Raw genomic sequence first — 15,650 nt, 5'->3', positions numbered from 1 at the left:
CCCCAGCCAGGGATCAAACTGGAGTCTCCTGCGTCTCCTGCATGGCAGGCGGATTCTTTACCCTGAGCCACCGGGGAAGCCCATAAAGGGCCAGCTAGGGAGTGTTTTCAGTCTTGTGAGGGTCTGCAGTCTCTGTCTCAGCTACTGAACTCTGCCTTTTAAGGGAGCTCAGCACAGAATGTGTGTCAGCAGATGCCCAGGTTGGGTTTGTCGCCCATTCCCCCCACCGGCATTTGTTATCTCTGATCTATTGGACGTTTGTTATAGAACCTTCCACTCAACAATTAGAAAATGCATTTTATTGTCAAATAAACACTGGGCATGTAACACACACACACACACACACACACACACACACCCCCCCCCCCACCCACCCCCTCATGTTCAAGCAGAAAGTAAAACCTGTTACTTTCTGCTTGAACATATTTTAAATTACATGATTCATGGAACATATTTTAAATTACTTGATTCATGGAACATGTTCTCTGACTGCAAAACAGTTGGGAATGAATGATAAACAGCACAGAAAAAAATTTCCTAAAGAAGACACAAAAGCGCTAAAGTCGTGAAGAGATGGACAGACAGAGTCTCTTATTCTATCAAGTGATGAACAGTGAAAAGTGGAAAACAGGCTGTGAGCACGGAGATTTCATAATACATCAGACAGTCACAGTCCAGGAGCTATTAACAATGGGGGGAGGAGGCGGTCTCTGAAAAGATGAAGCAACCCAATAAACGGGCAAAAGAGATGCTTCGGTACTTCACAGAAGAGGAAATAAGAGTGAATGGGAAAGGGTGCTGCCTCTCGTTAGTGGTGAGAAAGGTGGGAATTAAGACCACAGAGCTGTTTTTCCTTTTTCTTTTTTTTAACAAAAGTGAAGTCTGACAGTGTTGAGGTTTGGTGAGGAGAGGGGCACGCTGATGTGATGGCCAGGGGGCCGCAATGCAGACTGGTCCCTTCAGGAGGTGCGGGCTTTCTGCTAGTGTGGCGATGCGCCCACAGGGCTCCACCCCGCTTGTGGGGCTCTGGTGCCCTCCATCTGACTGCTCCCTCGTCTGTCGAGGCGGCCAGAGTCTGGGCCGCCTCTGCAGGCCCCTCAACCCCTCTAGCTTACCTCCTGCGTACCACATGGATGTCCTCGGTTCCCACGTGTGCCAATTCAGGAAGCACTTTGCTAGAGAGACTGCCCCACGGTCCCCAGGAGATGAGGAGGAGAGTGAAACAGCAGCATTTTATAATAGTTTGAAGCCCGAAAAAACGCACATCTCCATTAGCGCAGAGTGGAGGGCGCGCGGTGTAGTCATGCAGTAAATAACGTGGACCCAGGCCTCGTGTGTCCGGATAATGTCAATAGCTGCATTTCCTAACGCTGGGGGGGGAAAGAAATGCGCAGGAAAATACGCAGTGTGGCCATTCTGTATGAGGTTTAAAGGAAGCAAAGTAGGGCAGTGTCATTTAGCACAACTGCGGAGTGTAAGGGAGAAACCAGGGAAAGTGGAGCAGAATCCAGAGTAGCTGGGGCCAGAGGGGCGGAGGGGGCCGCAGCTCCGGAAGGCGGACGGGAAGCCTTCCTCCACTTGCAGGGTGGGTGGGGGAGGAGATGGTGTTGGTTTTATTGTTAGTCCAAGTTGTAAATGCTTCTGTGTGTGATGTCTGATCAGGATACCTAGCACCAAGGTGATGTCATCTCCTGAAGTCCAGTGGGCTGTCCGCTGTACCCCAGGGCCACCTCCAGAGGGTTGTCTTAAGCACGTCTTCATCAGTTAGGAATTGCATTTGACCAGACATTGCATTTGACAATGACTGAGCTCAGTACAGGGAGATTCTCTTTCACGTCCAGAGGGAGTCGGTTCGGGGCCAGTGGGGACACTTTCCTGGTCCCCAGGGATCCCGGCTTCTCCAGGGTCGGCCCCACTGTTGTAGTTCGTGCCTTCCATCCCCAGGGTCACCTCCAGGTGCAGGGCGACGGCAGGGCCACTGCCGCCACATCTTCATTTAAGGCTGGAGGAAGGAAGGGGGCGGGGAGCGGTGACGGTGTCCCTGCAGACCCTGTCCTGGAGGATGACGTGCCCTCGTCTTCTGCTGACTGGAACTTAGCAGGCCCCACGAGTTTCTCACTCAGTCGCATCAGACTCTCTGCGACTCCATGGAGTGTAGCCCGCCAGGCTCCTCTGCCCATGGGATTCTCCAGGCAAGAACACTGGAGTGGGTTGCCATCCCTTTCTCCAGGGTATCTTCCTGACCCAGGGATTGAACCCAGGTCTCCTGCATTGCAGGTGGGTTCTTTGCCACCCGAGCTACTAGGGAAGCCCGAGAAGTCCCTGCCTACCTACAAGGGAGGCCAGAAGGCGTAGTCCGTGCTCGCTGGACGCGTAATCGTCATCCCCATTGTTATGCGAGAGGAAAACAGGACAGAATGGGTATTGAAACACAATGATAGAGCGTCTTGCACACTCCTACATTTAGACACTAAGACTTCCGAATAAGTCAGGATGGTATTGAAATACAACGATAGAGCGTCTTGCACACTCCTACATTTAGACACTAAGACTTCCGAATAAGTCAGGGTCAAAAAAGCCGCTTTACTGTGAATGAGAACTGAAGAGGAATGAAAGGCCGCTTGTGGGTGCGGCCGTGATGTTCAGAAGAGGGGGGGCCTGGCTGTAAACACTGCCCTAGGAAAATAAAGACTGAAGACTGACGCGCTGTGTGCCTTCAGAGCTGGGTTAGAAAGGACATAACAAATTCAGAGAAGCAGTAGAGAGCAGAGAGTGAAGACAGGGAATACACATGCAGTGCGGAGGGTCAACAAAGCGAAGAGGAGGCTCTCTGGGAAGACTTATAAAATAGTCAAAACTGGGAAGACTGAGGAAAGCTAAAGATGGTACACATAAGCGATACATTACAAAGCTTTATGCCAGCAAAGTTGAAAACTTGGTTGAAATGGGCAATCTACACAGAGATAACCTACCCAGACTTACTGACGGACAGAAAACCTGAATGGACTTACAACCTTGAAAGAAATGGCTTGAGTAGTTTGAAGATGTCCCCAACCAAAACCAAAGTAAAATCACAAAAAACATAAGACCTAGAAGGTTGTACAGGCCAATTCTACCCGATGTTCAATGAGAAGATTTATTCCAATGTTTTACATCAGACTAGGCCAGAAAACAGAAAAAGAAGAAATGTTTTTTCTTCTATACAACAAATATAACCTTTATGTAAAAACCAGAGAAGCAAAACATGATAAAAGTTATCAGCCAAATGTGGATATGAAAACTAAACCCAAACCAGAAATGTATACCAAACCATCCTGAGCAAGTTTGATGGATCTCTGGAACGCTAAGGTGATTTAACATTTGTGATGCCGGCTGGTAGGTTGATGCTGGTTGTTGGCAGGAGGCCCCAGCTCTCCGTAGGTTGATGGAGGGTCCTCACGGCGTGGCCGCTGACTTTAACCCCGGCATGTGATCTGAGAGTGCAAGGCACAAGCTGTAGTGTCTTCAGGACCCTAATGTGGAAGTCACACCACCACTCCCGCCATGTCCTTGTGGTTAAACAGGAGACTCCAGAAGAGCTCGAAGAGCAGGTGATCACTCAGGGCCGTCTTGGAGACTTCCTCACTGGTCAGCAGGAAGGATGGCCCCTTTAAATACCTCAGGGTGAAATACGGCACGGCACCGAACAGGGATGAGCTAGAGGCACACAGAGCCAGAGTCTGTGCTCACACCACATGACTGCAAATGAAATACGTGCTTTTCAGAGATATTTACTACGTATGTGTGTAACATCCCAGCCATACTTAATCCGTGAAGAAATACACACATAGGAATTACGACCCCAAATCAGTAGAGCTCTTCTTTCTCACCCATATCTGGAATGGCCTTTCCAGTGGGCATGTCATCCTGTTCTCCACACCCTTCCAGGTGCCTGTGGCGTTTCCTCGTCATCCAGGAGGGTGAGTAGGAAGCCTGTGTGCAGACAACTTTTCCACAATGTTCGGCTGAAAAGGAGGGTTGAGGGAGGCGCCTGTGGCTCGTGGGTGTGGGGGGAGGCAGGGCTGGGAGCCCAGAGCGTGTGGGGTGCCAGGGCAGGGGCCCACTGCCAGGGGACTAGGGGAGGTCTGCTCACCCTCGATCCTGGTTGTATAGCAACACACGTTCATCTTAAAGACTTCGAACCACTCGTGAAAATATAGAGAAGAAAGGTCCTTGAGACCCTGGCTCCTGTTAGACCACCATGATGAACCGTTTTCCTTTTTACAGAAGAGGATATGAAGCATATCCGAGGGTTTCCCAGTGGCTCAGAGGTAAAGGATCCACCTGCCAATGTAGGAGACACGGGCTCAACCCCTGATCCGGGGGTACCCCACAGGCCAAGGAGCAACTAGGCCCGTGCACCACGACTGCTGAGCCTGTGCTCGGAGCCCGGAAGCCGCGGCTACTGAGCTGGCAGGCCCTCGAGTCGGTGCTCTGCAACCAGAGAGAGCCAGCCCCCAGCAGTGAGGACCCAATGCAGACCAAAATAAGATCGATAAAATAATACATTAAAAAAAGAAAACCATTACGAACAAAGCTGCATCTGTGCAGTTGAACCAATAGTTATAAAGCACCATGGCCCCTACTGGGCAGCGGTGCTCCCGCCTTCCTGGTCCTCGGCGGGCTGGCCGGGGTCTCTGCTGGAGGTGTGCCCACATCCCCACTCTGTGATGGTCGTGCTTTGCTTTACTCCAGATGGCCCGGTTTTGCCTCGGTGTGAACTTTCTGAGCTAAATCAGAGGGTGTGTGGGCTTTCGTGTCTCCTTTCAGCCTGCTTGTGAGGTTCAGGCAGGCGCTTGTGGGCGCCACGTGCTGACCGCGGGGCCCGCCGCCCGCCGTGGGCCAGTCCTGCTCGGGTCAGGTCGTCATGCAGATTTGGGGTGTGGTTGTCGGGTCGTTCCTGGGGGAATCTCCTGTCTGTCCCTGCTGGCTCTTCCTTGGTGCCGCCTCCTGCTGAGCAGCCAGTGGCTGCCCTGGAAAAAGCCAAAGCCTTGAAGCTGAGACCGCAGCTCGAGGTCTCTTGGACTCGCCCTACACCCCAGCCGGTCATGTGAAGTTAGAACTCTCTCCTTCCCCCCTCCCTGTTTTTATTGATGCCCAGACACCTCCCCTACCGCCCCTCGGGAGCGCCACCCACTCCTGAGGAGGTGGTTAGACCAGGCACGGTCCTTGGGCTCATCCAGAATTCTGGCTGCAGTCTGCCCTCTGGCCCCAGCGACCTTCATCCACGTGCAAAATGCACACAGCCCATCTCCCAGTCCCCAGATCTCACCCCCTTACAGTATCAGGTCAAGTCCCAAATCTCATCATCTAAGTGGCCTCAGTCAGGTGTGGAGGAGGCCCCTGGGTATAGTCCATTAAGTACAGCGCTGAGGGTGGAGGGGGCACGGTCCTTCCCCCGTGGACCTGTTGGTACAGGGACGAGTTACCTATCCTGCTCCCAGTAGCCAGTGGTGGGACAGACACAGGATAACGTCATGGGTGTCCAAGTCGAAAGGGGAAAATAGACGGTGGGGAGGAGTCGCTGGTGCAAGGCAGAATTCCACTCCTCGGGGCTGTAGGACTGAAATCGCCATGTTTCCTTTCTTCCTTTTCCTTGCTAGCTGTGGACCAGCGCCCACTCTCAGCTCCTTTTCCTGTGGCCCCTCCCATCCGAGCGAGGGAACCCCGTTGTTCAGACCTTCTCTTCTGTGACCAGCCGGAGAACACTCTGCTTGGAGGTCGCTCGCGTGTTGGGTTGGGTCTGCCGGATAATCTCTGCATCTCCAGATCAGCTGCTCAGGAACTTGAGTGGTACCTACAGGATCTCTCCTGCCCATGAGCCTACTCCTGGGAGAGACCTCAGGGGCAGAGGTCATGGGCACCTTAGGATTCTGTTCCCACATGGCCTTCCATAGTTATCCTGTGTTCCTCTACTGCTGTACAGATCTATGTAAACATGTACATGTGTGGGATTTTCATAAAGAAATTTTTTTAAAGAAACAGGATCACATACTTATTTTTCTGTATTTTAAAAAAAGACTTATTTCTTTACTTTGGGTCACGCGGGGTCTTGCCGCGCGTGGGCTTCCTCTAGTCGCTGCGAGCAGGGGCTTTTGGTTGCACGGGGTCTTGCCGCGCGTGGGCGTTCTCTAGTCGCCGCGAGCAGGGGCTGCTCTTCGTGCTGCCGTGCAGCCTTCCTGGTGCGGTGGCTTCTCTCGTTGCAGAACTCGGGCTGTAGGCGTTGGCTCCGGCAGTGGCAGCGCAGGGGCTCAGGAGTTGTGGCTCACAGGCTCTAGAGTGCGGCTCAGTAGTTGTGGCCCATGCGGCTTTGTTGTTACGTGCCACGTGGAAACTTCCCGGGCCAGGGATCAACCCTATGACCCCTGCCTTGACAGGCAGATTCTCAACCACTAGCCCACCAGGGAAGACCTTTGTATCTTGTCTTAGCAAATTCCTTTTGAAAATCTCCGCATGTCATCTGATATCATTTTAATTCATTCATTTTAGGGTTTATGGAATACTCCATGGTATGGTCAGAACATTGTGTATATTTCAATTTTTTTTTTTTTTTTTTTTTTTTACTAATGAATCATTTAAGAAAAATTTTGCAGTAGGTATTCCTGTATGTACTGTATTTCACATAAAAGACGTTATTGATTGTAAGAACACCAGTACCTCCTTACCACTAACGTAGAAAATACTACAAGGTCAACAAGGACACAGTGCCTTATATTATTATTTATTTGTGCTCAGGTGCCCTTTTCTGGGCCTCAGGAACGTTGCTGGGCTTCACTGGGTGGCTCAGTGGTAAAGAATCCCTCTGCCAGAGACATGGGTTTGATCCCTGGTCCAGGAGGATCCCACGTGTGGTGGGGCAGCTGAGCCCGTGCGCCCCAGCAGTGAAGCCCGTGTGCCCCGAGCCCGTGCGCCCCAGCAGTGAAGCCCGTGTGCCCCGAGCCCGTGCGCCCCAGCAGTGAAGCCCGTGTGCCCCGAGCCCGTGCGCCCCAGCAGTGAAGCCCGTGTGCCCCGAGCCCGTGCGCCCCAGCAGTGAAGCCCGTGTGCCCCGAGCCCGTGCGCCCCAACAAGAGAAGCCACTGCAACGAGAAGCCTGAGCACCAAGACGACAGAGTAGCTCTCCCTTTCACAACTGGAGCAAAACCCGTGCAGCAGGGAATACCCAGCACAGCCAAAAATAAATAAATAAAAATAAAAAGAAACAAAAAGCATCGCTGAGGCCACTCTTCTTAAGAGGACTTCACTGTTATTCTGGGATTGTCTCTCGGCCGTGGCACAAAATTCTGCCAGTTTGTGCCCAACAACCAGAACTCATCCATTCTTCAGGTGGTTCTTAAGTGACTGGAATATTGCACAATCTGGCCCCCCAGGAACAAACAGCCAGTTCTCACATGATAGCTGCCGCCTGGGACTTCCCGTGTGCACGCAGGGTGCGTTCAGAGATGTGAAAGTGTGTCTCAGAATTGATGAAATAAATACCATATGTGTGTGCATTCATTCATTCCTTCGTTCATTAGGTAGAAAAGCATGTACATTTAAAAGCTTGTTTTTACTAGTTACATCCGTGAGCATGCAAAGCGATACTTTCTCATCACTAATTAAAATCAACAAAGCAAAGCACGGAAGCCAAAACAGCCGGTCCCTGCCCTCGCCTTCCCCGCTTCCCAGTTGGCCCTGCCCAGAGGGAACCAGGTTCAGTTGTGAACTCTGGTCCTTGTTGGCATTTAACCCCACGGCTTACGGTGACACACGTGTCCCACTACGGCTGGACGAGAATTTCTCTCTGTTCACCCTCGCTCATTTAAAGTATCAGCCCCTCGGCCCTGTCTGCTCATGAATCTAAATAAGTTTGTTTAGGTTTGTAATCGGTGTTACATTCTTAGGACCAGAGACAGCGTTTTACAGCTGAGGACCTTCTCTTCTTGTCCAGCTTCTATTTTCTTTGAAATTAACTGCTGTCATCGTTATTTGTTTGCCCTTTTTCCTCGGTACTTTTCACTCACTCAGTATTCCTCGGTCCTCTGCCAGTATCTCTTCTCAAGATGCTCAGATGTGTGTGGGTTTTATCCAGTTGGGAGCGGCTGCTCTCCAGCCCGCTCTCAGCCGCCCCTCCTTGGTGTCTCTGCAGAGGGGACCCCCTCCCCCCGGCCCCACCTCCCGTCCCCTTCTTCCTGGTTCTAGGTTTACGCCTGACTTTGGTGGACTGGCTTCTCCAGTGGCCTCCTGAGAGTGTCCATGGGAAGTGAAGTTGCTTAAAAGATCTTTATTCTGCCTTAATGCTTGATTAACAGTGTAGCTGGGTATAGAGTTTTAGATGAAAATACTTTCTTTCCTAGCATTTCGGAGGCCTCTATTCCTCGTCCTCTAACTCCCCCTCCGGGAGACGCTATGACGTGTGATTCTCGCGCCTTTGGACTTAACCCCGGCCTTCTCCCCTGGAAACACAGCGTCTCTCCCAGCCTCGTGCCACAGACTCAGCGTGTGTCTGCGTCCTTTGTGTCAGATTTGTTTTAATGTAGAGACGATGCTGAGTCGGCCATCCTGCGCCGTGTGTCGGTCCCTCAGTGGTGCCCCTCTCTGCGACCCCGTGCACTCAGCCCACCAGGCTCCTCTGTTCATGCGGTTTTCCAGGTGAGAATACTGGAGAGGGTTGCCACTGCCTATTCCAGGATCAGTTATCGTATTTGTTTATAAAGTCCATGTTCTCTTATTTTATGAAGGTTATTAAAATTTTCCGTTTGCGTATTTTGGCCCTTTATGCATTTTTGATCTCTACTGTGTTTAGCGACTTTTAATGGGCATTTCACCCTAAAAACCCACGTCCTCTGAAGGACCACCCCAGTCCTCGGATCGCCCCTGCCAGGCGTGCCCTTACCCGGGCTCGGTGCCTCCTGGGCCGCTGTCTTCCCGTGATCTGTTCTCTCCTAGCTTCTCTGTTTTGTCTGCTCGCTCGATTTTCACAGTGGTTTCCCTGCCTGTTTTCCGGCTTGTGTGCACGTGGGCAGCTGTGCGGGCATCTGGAGGCGTGGCCTCCGGGGTAAGGAGGCCTCTCCCTGTGGAGCAGCAGAGCCGGTGCTGAGCTCGGCCAGGAGGGCCCGTCCCCAGCTGAGCGCCACCGGTGGATGAGCCCCTCCCGTGGGTCGTCGAGGCCTGGCGCGCGGCTGGGCGGGTGCTGTGTTTACCAGGGTCTCTGGGGAATCCAATGGGGCCTTCGGTTTCAGCTACAGAAAAATCCGGCCTCTGCCACGCTGATCTGTCTCTGGTACGGCTCTGGGAGGCCCGTCTCCATCTGTGATGGGCTGACAAGTGGCCGAAGCATTTGATCTGCTCAGTTACCCATTATCTTAATTAGGTTATTAGCCCTCCTGCAGACGCTGCTCTTCCTGATTAAGGCCCTAATTAGTAGGAGAAGGTCTAGGTTTTACCACGGAGATAATACTCCTCGGTACTTTAAGGATGTTCTTTTTTTTTTTTTTTTTTAAAAAGTTCTAAAATTTGATTAATCTGTTCTTCATCGCTGTTCGGGCTTTTCCTTCGTTGCGGCTCCCAGGCTCAGAGCGCAGGCTCGGTGTCGTGGTGCTCGGGCTGAGCTGCTCCGCGGCAGGTGGGATCTTCCCGGACCAGGGTTCGAACCCGTGTCTCCTGCACTGGCAGGTGGATTCTTTACCACTGAGCCACCAGGGTAGCCCCTCCTCGGTACTTTAAAACGTTTTTATTGTTGAAAATTTGGAAAATAAAAAGTATACAGAGAGTAAAAATCATCTGTGAAATTACCTCCAAAAGAGAATTGCTTTTAGCATTTTGGTGCCTTTCCTTCTTTTCTTACTATCAAGTTTATTTTCTTACGTAATTCGAATCAACCTGTGTACAGAGCTCTTTACCTTTTTTTTAACTCCGTGTACTTACACTGTGAACGTCGTATTTAGTGCTTAGTGGGGCGTGGGCTGCGTGACTGCGTCCTTGGTGAAGCTTCAGAATATTTCCCACTTTTCTCTGTAACGCTTATGTAAGCATCTTTGATTCCTTTCTGATTATTTCTGGAGGATAGGAACTTAAAGGTGGGATTCGTCGTGGAGAGCTGGAGGCGTTTTTAACTGCAGGCCTGTGCGTGTCTAACAGGACGTGGTTGGCACCGTGCCCCTGGTTGGTTTTGACCTTGGTGAGGACCGGCGCCAGGTGACGCCCCCACGGGCAGTTTCTGCGCGTGCCGTGTCGCTTCACCTTCTCTCTCACGTGGCTCTGTCCTTAAAGAGTGTCTGCCGACTAGACAGGGGACGCACTCATGATGCTGGTTTGTGTTTCCTTTAGTATTTGTGAGATGGAGTGGGTTTTACACTGTACACAGGCCATCTGTGCTTGATAGTCTGTGCCCGCCTCTCGTCGCTTTCCTCATCTTTATTTTGAAATACTCTGAGCAGAGGACTAGATCCGGGGTAACGCAGTGACCTGTCTGTGCGCCCATGACCCAGCTTCAGAAATAAGTTGTCCAGCTGGAGTGCGGCAGGAGGGGGCGGGCCGCGGCCCCTGGAGGTGTCCTTGGCTCTCCGCCCAGCCCTGGAGAGGAGGCGGGGAGGCGCAGGACATCTGCATCTTGCCCGGGACTTGCCCTGGGCCGCTGGTGGGAAGGCGGACATCTGTCAGCTCCTTGGGTGGCGGGCGAGGATTCGTGCTGGGAACGGGGCTGAGGAGAGATGGAACCGCAGGGCTGGCAGCATCTGACTGCCAGAGTGGCTGGTGTAGGACGCGTCCTCGATGCTGGTTGGAACTTGGGTTACTGTAGCCTGTGGCCGCTTGCAGGGGACAGGGCCCTCGGTGGGATGGACGTGGGGCTCTGGTGCCTGCCGTGTCCTCTGGGTATCCTCCACCCAGATGGGTACGGCGGCAGGTCCTGAGGCTTTGGTTGGGTATGGGGCTGTTGGAGGCACCCTGTGTGGGCCCGTAGGTCAGTCCCAAGGCTGAGGCGGGCACATGGACTCGGCTTGCTGTCTCCCGGGGCCGCCCTGAGCACCACCCTCTCCCTGCCCCTCGGAAGGAGCCGCCGTCGTGATTTTGTAAGGGCCGTCTTCTCGGTTCTCCTCGTAGCATCATCGCCCGTGTGTTTCTGCCCGCGACAGTGTGGCTTGGCTTGTTTTGAGTTGTGCGGGTGGATTTATGTCTCCTCCGTCATGCTGCTCCCGGCCATGGCCTGTCTCCCCACGAACGAGTCTGGGAGCCACGCTGCTGCGAGCATCCTGGTCTCCACGTGTGCGGCCCCTCTGCAGTGCGCGCCTGGCTGGGACTGGCTGGACGCTGAGTGTGCGTACTTTCGCTCTACGTGGTGAGGCCAGCTTCCGGTTCACCACTCCACTGGCAGCCTCAAGTGCGTGGTCTGCTCGTCTGCGTTTTCTGTTGTCTGATCTTTTCCTTATTGATTTGTGAAATGTGAAAAGTGGAAGTTGGTTGTTATGTCTGACTCTTCACGACCCCATGGACTGTACAGTCCATGGAATTCTCCAGGCCAGAATACTGGAGTAGGGTAGCCGTTCCCTTCTCCAGGGGATCTTCACAACACAGGGATTGAACCCAGGGCTCCTACATTGCTGGCGGATTTTTTCCCGACCCAGGAATCGAACCAGGGTCTCCTGCATTGCAGGCGGATTCTTTGCCAATTGAGCATCAGGGAAGCCTGGGTTGATTTGTGGGCGTCCTTTATTCCAGTTTCTAGTCTTTACCGGCGATACGTGTTGTAATTATTTCCTCCAGGTCCGTGAGTTGGTGTTCTGAATTCTACTTCCAGCGTCTTTTGATGAGTAAGACTGTTAACGTGGTTGGATTTGTTCATTCTCTCCTTTATGGTCAGTGTTTTTCTGGTTCAGTTTTGTGTAAGAAATCCTTCCTTGTCTCCGGGGTCATAAGGATATTCCCCTCATTCTCTTTGGTGAGCTTTCTGGTCTTGCCTTTCCACATGAGGGTCTTTAAAGCCTGATCTAAAAAATGGAAATAAAATTGACATGGCAACGTTAACACTTAAAGTGCATTCCAGTGGTGTTTAGTACCTGCCCATGTCAGTTGGCCTTCTGTTTTATCATTTCGGTGTATTGTAGCACAGTTGACTTGGTCATCCTGCTGCTGGTGGAGATGAGTAAAGTCTCCGGCTTGGGCCCGTTTGCAGTGGTTCTGCTGTGCATGTCCCTGTCCCGTCCACCTCGGAGTGGCATCGACGGTCAGTGGTGGAGATGCAGCCCCACAGTGTCTTCCAGCTGCTTGCTGGTTGGCCCCCGCCGCCCGGCAGCGTGCAGGGCGCTGGCTGTTCCCTTTCCTCTCCTGCATGTGGTGTTTCTTCGCTTCGGTTTCTTTCATTTCTGTCAACAGCACTTCGTGGTTTTCAGTGACGGTTTTGCGAGGCTTCTGAAGGTTTATTCCTTAGTCTTTTCATACTTCCTGACGCCGTTGTAAATGGTGTCATTTGTAACGACATGCCCCTTTCACTTTGTTTCTAGTGTTTAAAAACAGCGTTGCATTTCTTTACTTCCGGTGTCTAGTCCCCTTGCTGAGTAAGTTCATTTCTCACTTCTAATAGTTTGCCCATAGATTGCTTTGCATTTTCTCTGTACAGAGTCACATCGTCTGTAAAATAACTACAGCTTCCCCTTTCCAGCCCTCCCGCCGCCCATGTGTGTTTCGATGTGACTGTTCCGGTTAGGACCCCAGTGCGGCGTGAACGACGTGGCCGGCGGGCCTGCTGGTGTGCTCCTCATGGGGAGGCGGGCCTGCACATACACTTCTGTTCAGAACTGTGTTTGCCCGTGGGAAGAGTGAGCCTGGAAAGCCAGGTGGCATATTCTTATCTCACTGCAGTCCCTTTGTAGCGTTTATTATAATACGAGAGCGAAACGGAATTACATGCAAAGTGCTTGGAATAAGGCCAGCCGTGTAGGAGGCAGGCGCTCTCCGGACAATCCTGAGGTCTCTGTTGTTATACGTTTCAGGTACAAAAAAAGTTTCAGGTTAAGCTCATGGGTTGCTTGGTTGCCGTGGAGCTTCATCATGCAGCCTTTGCTGACCTGGAAACAGCATTCCAGTCCAGAGGGCGTGTTGAAGGCAGGTCTGACTCGGGACTTCGCCACGGCCATGGCCGTCTGTTTTAGCAGCGCACCCCCAGCTGTCGCTCGGGCCCTGAAGTCGGCTCAGTCAGCCCTGTTGCAGCAGAACTCGCCCGCACAGGCCCGTTGGCCTCGTCAGCCCCTGCCACAGTCAGTGCGAGTCCTGCCCCAGCCCCGGTGGTGGGGGTGACCACAGAGGCTTCTCCGAGCTGCGTGTCTTGTTTCAGACCCTCCGGCTCCTGGGAGAGATGCCCACACGGGCCCGGGGTCAGACCTGCAGCCTGTTTGCTGTCCGGAATGTCCCGACAGGCAGGAAGAGCCTTGTTGTTCTTTCCAGGGCTGCTCTGAAGCCTTGACCACAGCTGCTTCCAGCAGGCGTCCCTTCCCCCGCGCCCAGGGTCCTCTGCTCTCTCCCGGCAGAGAGGACGGGGATGCCTGGGCCAGCACAGGAACCTCCGTGTGCTGGGGTGTCCCCCCCGGCCCGTGCTGCCTGCCCCGGAGCGTCCGATGGGAGACTCAGGTCCCGCCCTGCAGTGCTGTGGTGAGAGGAGAGCCCGCTCCTTCCCTGAGCCGCAAGCCTCGTGCTTGGAGGACACGCCGCCCCTCTGTCAGTCAGGGACCCTCCCACAGGCTCGGCCCCCTTCCCCTTCAGAGACACCCCGTCCAGGAGCAATGCTGTCCCCGCGTCCTGCCTCCCGCTCTACGGGGACGCGTCCCCGTCCCAGGCTCAGCGAGGAGGGTCCGCTCAGCTGGGCAGAGCCGCCCTGGTTTTGTGCGGCCCTGGGATGCGAGCATCAGCCCCGGAAGCCACGACCTCCTCGGAGCGAGTGGCTGCCCGGTGATCCCCCTACCTCGGGGCAGCTGCAGAGTCCTCACACGGGAGGGGACCGCGTGGTGTTTATGATTTTTACTTTAAGAAAGTTTTCAAATATAAAGGATAGACAATAATGTACTTGACACCTGGGTACCTCCCTTCCAACCTGGACATTTAAAAAATCTTGTTTATTTAGTTTTTATGAGTGAGTAGACGGCACACACAGCTGCCTATGAAGCGTGTCCTCGTGTGTGCATGTGTGATGTTCCACGTGTCCTGGTAGGCCCCCGGGCTCCATCCCCCGACCTGTGAGCTGGCTAGTTCTAGAACCTGCTGTGTGCCTCTCTGTCTGCTTTTGCAAGCAGCTTTGCGTGCACATGGATCCAGCTCTTGGGACGTGCAGGGCGCTTCCTGTGTGGCTGCCGTGGGAACAGGGTCTCCCACCCTCGCGCCGCCCCCTTCGGCCTTTCTGCGCGCCGCCGGTGCAGCCTGGGGCCTGCCGCCCCGGCCAGTGGCAGTGGCTCCGTCCTGCCGGGTGAACGGTCCCCGTGGAGCTCGCAGGCGCCCAGTGCCCGTCCTTGCTTGGTGTCCGCATGCGAGGGTCGTCCTGGCTGTGCCCCTGCGGGGTGTGCAGCGTTCGTGTCGGCTCTGCGCGCTGGCCGTGCTGTGTCGGCGGTCCAGCGGCCCTGGCCTCTAGCTGCCCCTGCCTTCCCCACCGACAGCCCTGGCCCTTCCCCTCGGGGGCCCGCGGAGGAGCCCTGGGAGGGCGGCGCTGTTCCACACTCCAGGCCATTCTGAGCGCGGGCGGGTGAGAGGCCCTGCTGTGGCCGGAGAGGGGTCATCTGCGGGGGTGGGACCCCAGCTGAGGGTCTGGGTGGCTGGGAGCTGGCACCCACGCCTGTCTCCTGCATCCCAGGGGACCCTGGCCCCGGGCGCCCAGGCCTCGTCCTCATCTGAGAGGGAAGGGTGACCCTCTGGGCTCTGTTGCTGTCTGGGAGCCCAGGCTTCTGGAAGGCAGTTCTGGGCGCATCCGCTATGGAGGGAGGGGGGCCCGGGGCTCGGGCGGCGATGCCCCAGCCGGGACACAGGGCTGAGGGGGCTGCCTCCTCCATGCCTGGCTCCTGCCCCCACCGCGCCCCTCCCCTGGCTCTCTGGCCCGGCTCTGCGGCAGCGGCGGTCCGGCAGACACTCGCACTGCGGCGGGCTGAGCGGGCTGAGCGAGCAGCCTCCCTCCCGCAGCCCCGGCCCCCTGTGGGCTGCAGAGGAGCCGACTTCCCTCTCCTGCTGGAAGCAGGTCCATCTCCCTCCCGCTTGGCTGCCTGCTCCTGGTCCCCGCTTGGCTGCCTGCTCCTGGTAAGGCCACGCCCTTGGCCCCGCTTGCCCCCTCCCTTCCCCCCAGAGGTGTCTGCTTCTGTTTGGAGTGGTCGTGGGCAGGACGCTGCAGACAGCGGCTGCGGAGGGCTCTTGGAGGGCTCAGAGCGGAAGCCCTGGCCAGCCAGGGATGCGGCTGTGACGGAAGACCAGTTCTGGGTAGCTTCTCAGCTTTCGTGTGGCTTTAGTGTGAAAGAGCGCTTCCCACCCGTAGAGGTCTGTTCAAGGCTTTCCTGGGGTGTGTTGGTGTGTGCACAAGTGGGCAGAGCACACCTCTGACCTGCCGTGCTGGAGGCGGCCTGGGAAGGCACGGCTGTGCTCCGGGCGGTGGGCTGGGGTGCCGTGGC

The 15,650-nt window shown here is 54.6% G+C and overlaps 1 protein-coding gene across 6 annotated transcripts in view; it reads left to right on the top strand.

Moving 5' to 3' along the window:
* Positions 1-15,650, top strand: part of RADIL (Rap associating with DIL domain) — a 56,957-nt gene that overhangs the window by 20,672 nt on the left and 20,635 nt on the right. The gene's annotated exons all lie outside the window — the stretch shown is intronic.

This window comes from Bubalus bubalis, chromosome 24 (assembly GCF_019923935.1).
Source record: "Bubalus bubalis isolate 160015118507 breed Murrah chromosome 24, NDDB_SH_1, whole genome shotgun sequence".
NCBI lineage: Eukaryota > Metazoa > Chordata > Mammalia > Artiodactyla > Bovidae > Bubalus > Bubalus bubalis.
The sequence above is the reverse complement of the archived record's forward strand: the minus strand, read 5'-3'. Positions and strand labels throughout refer to the sequence as shown.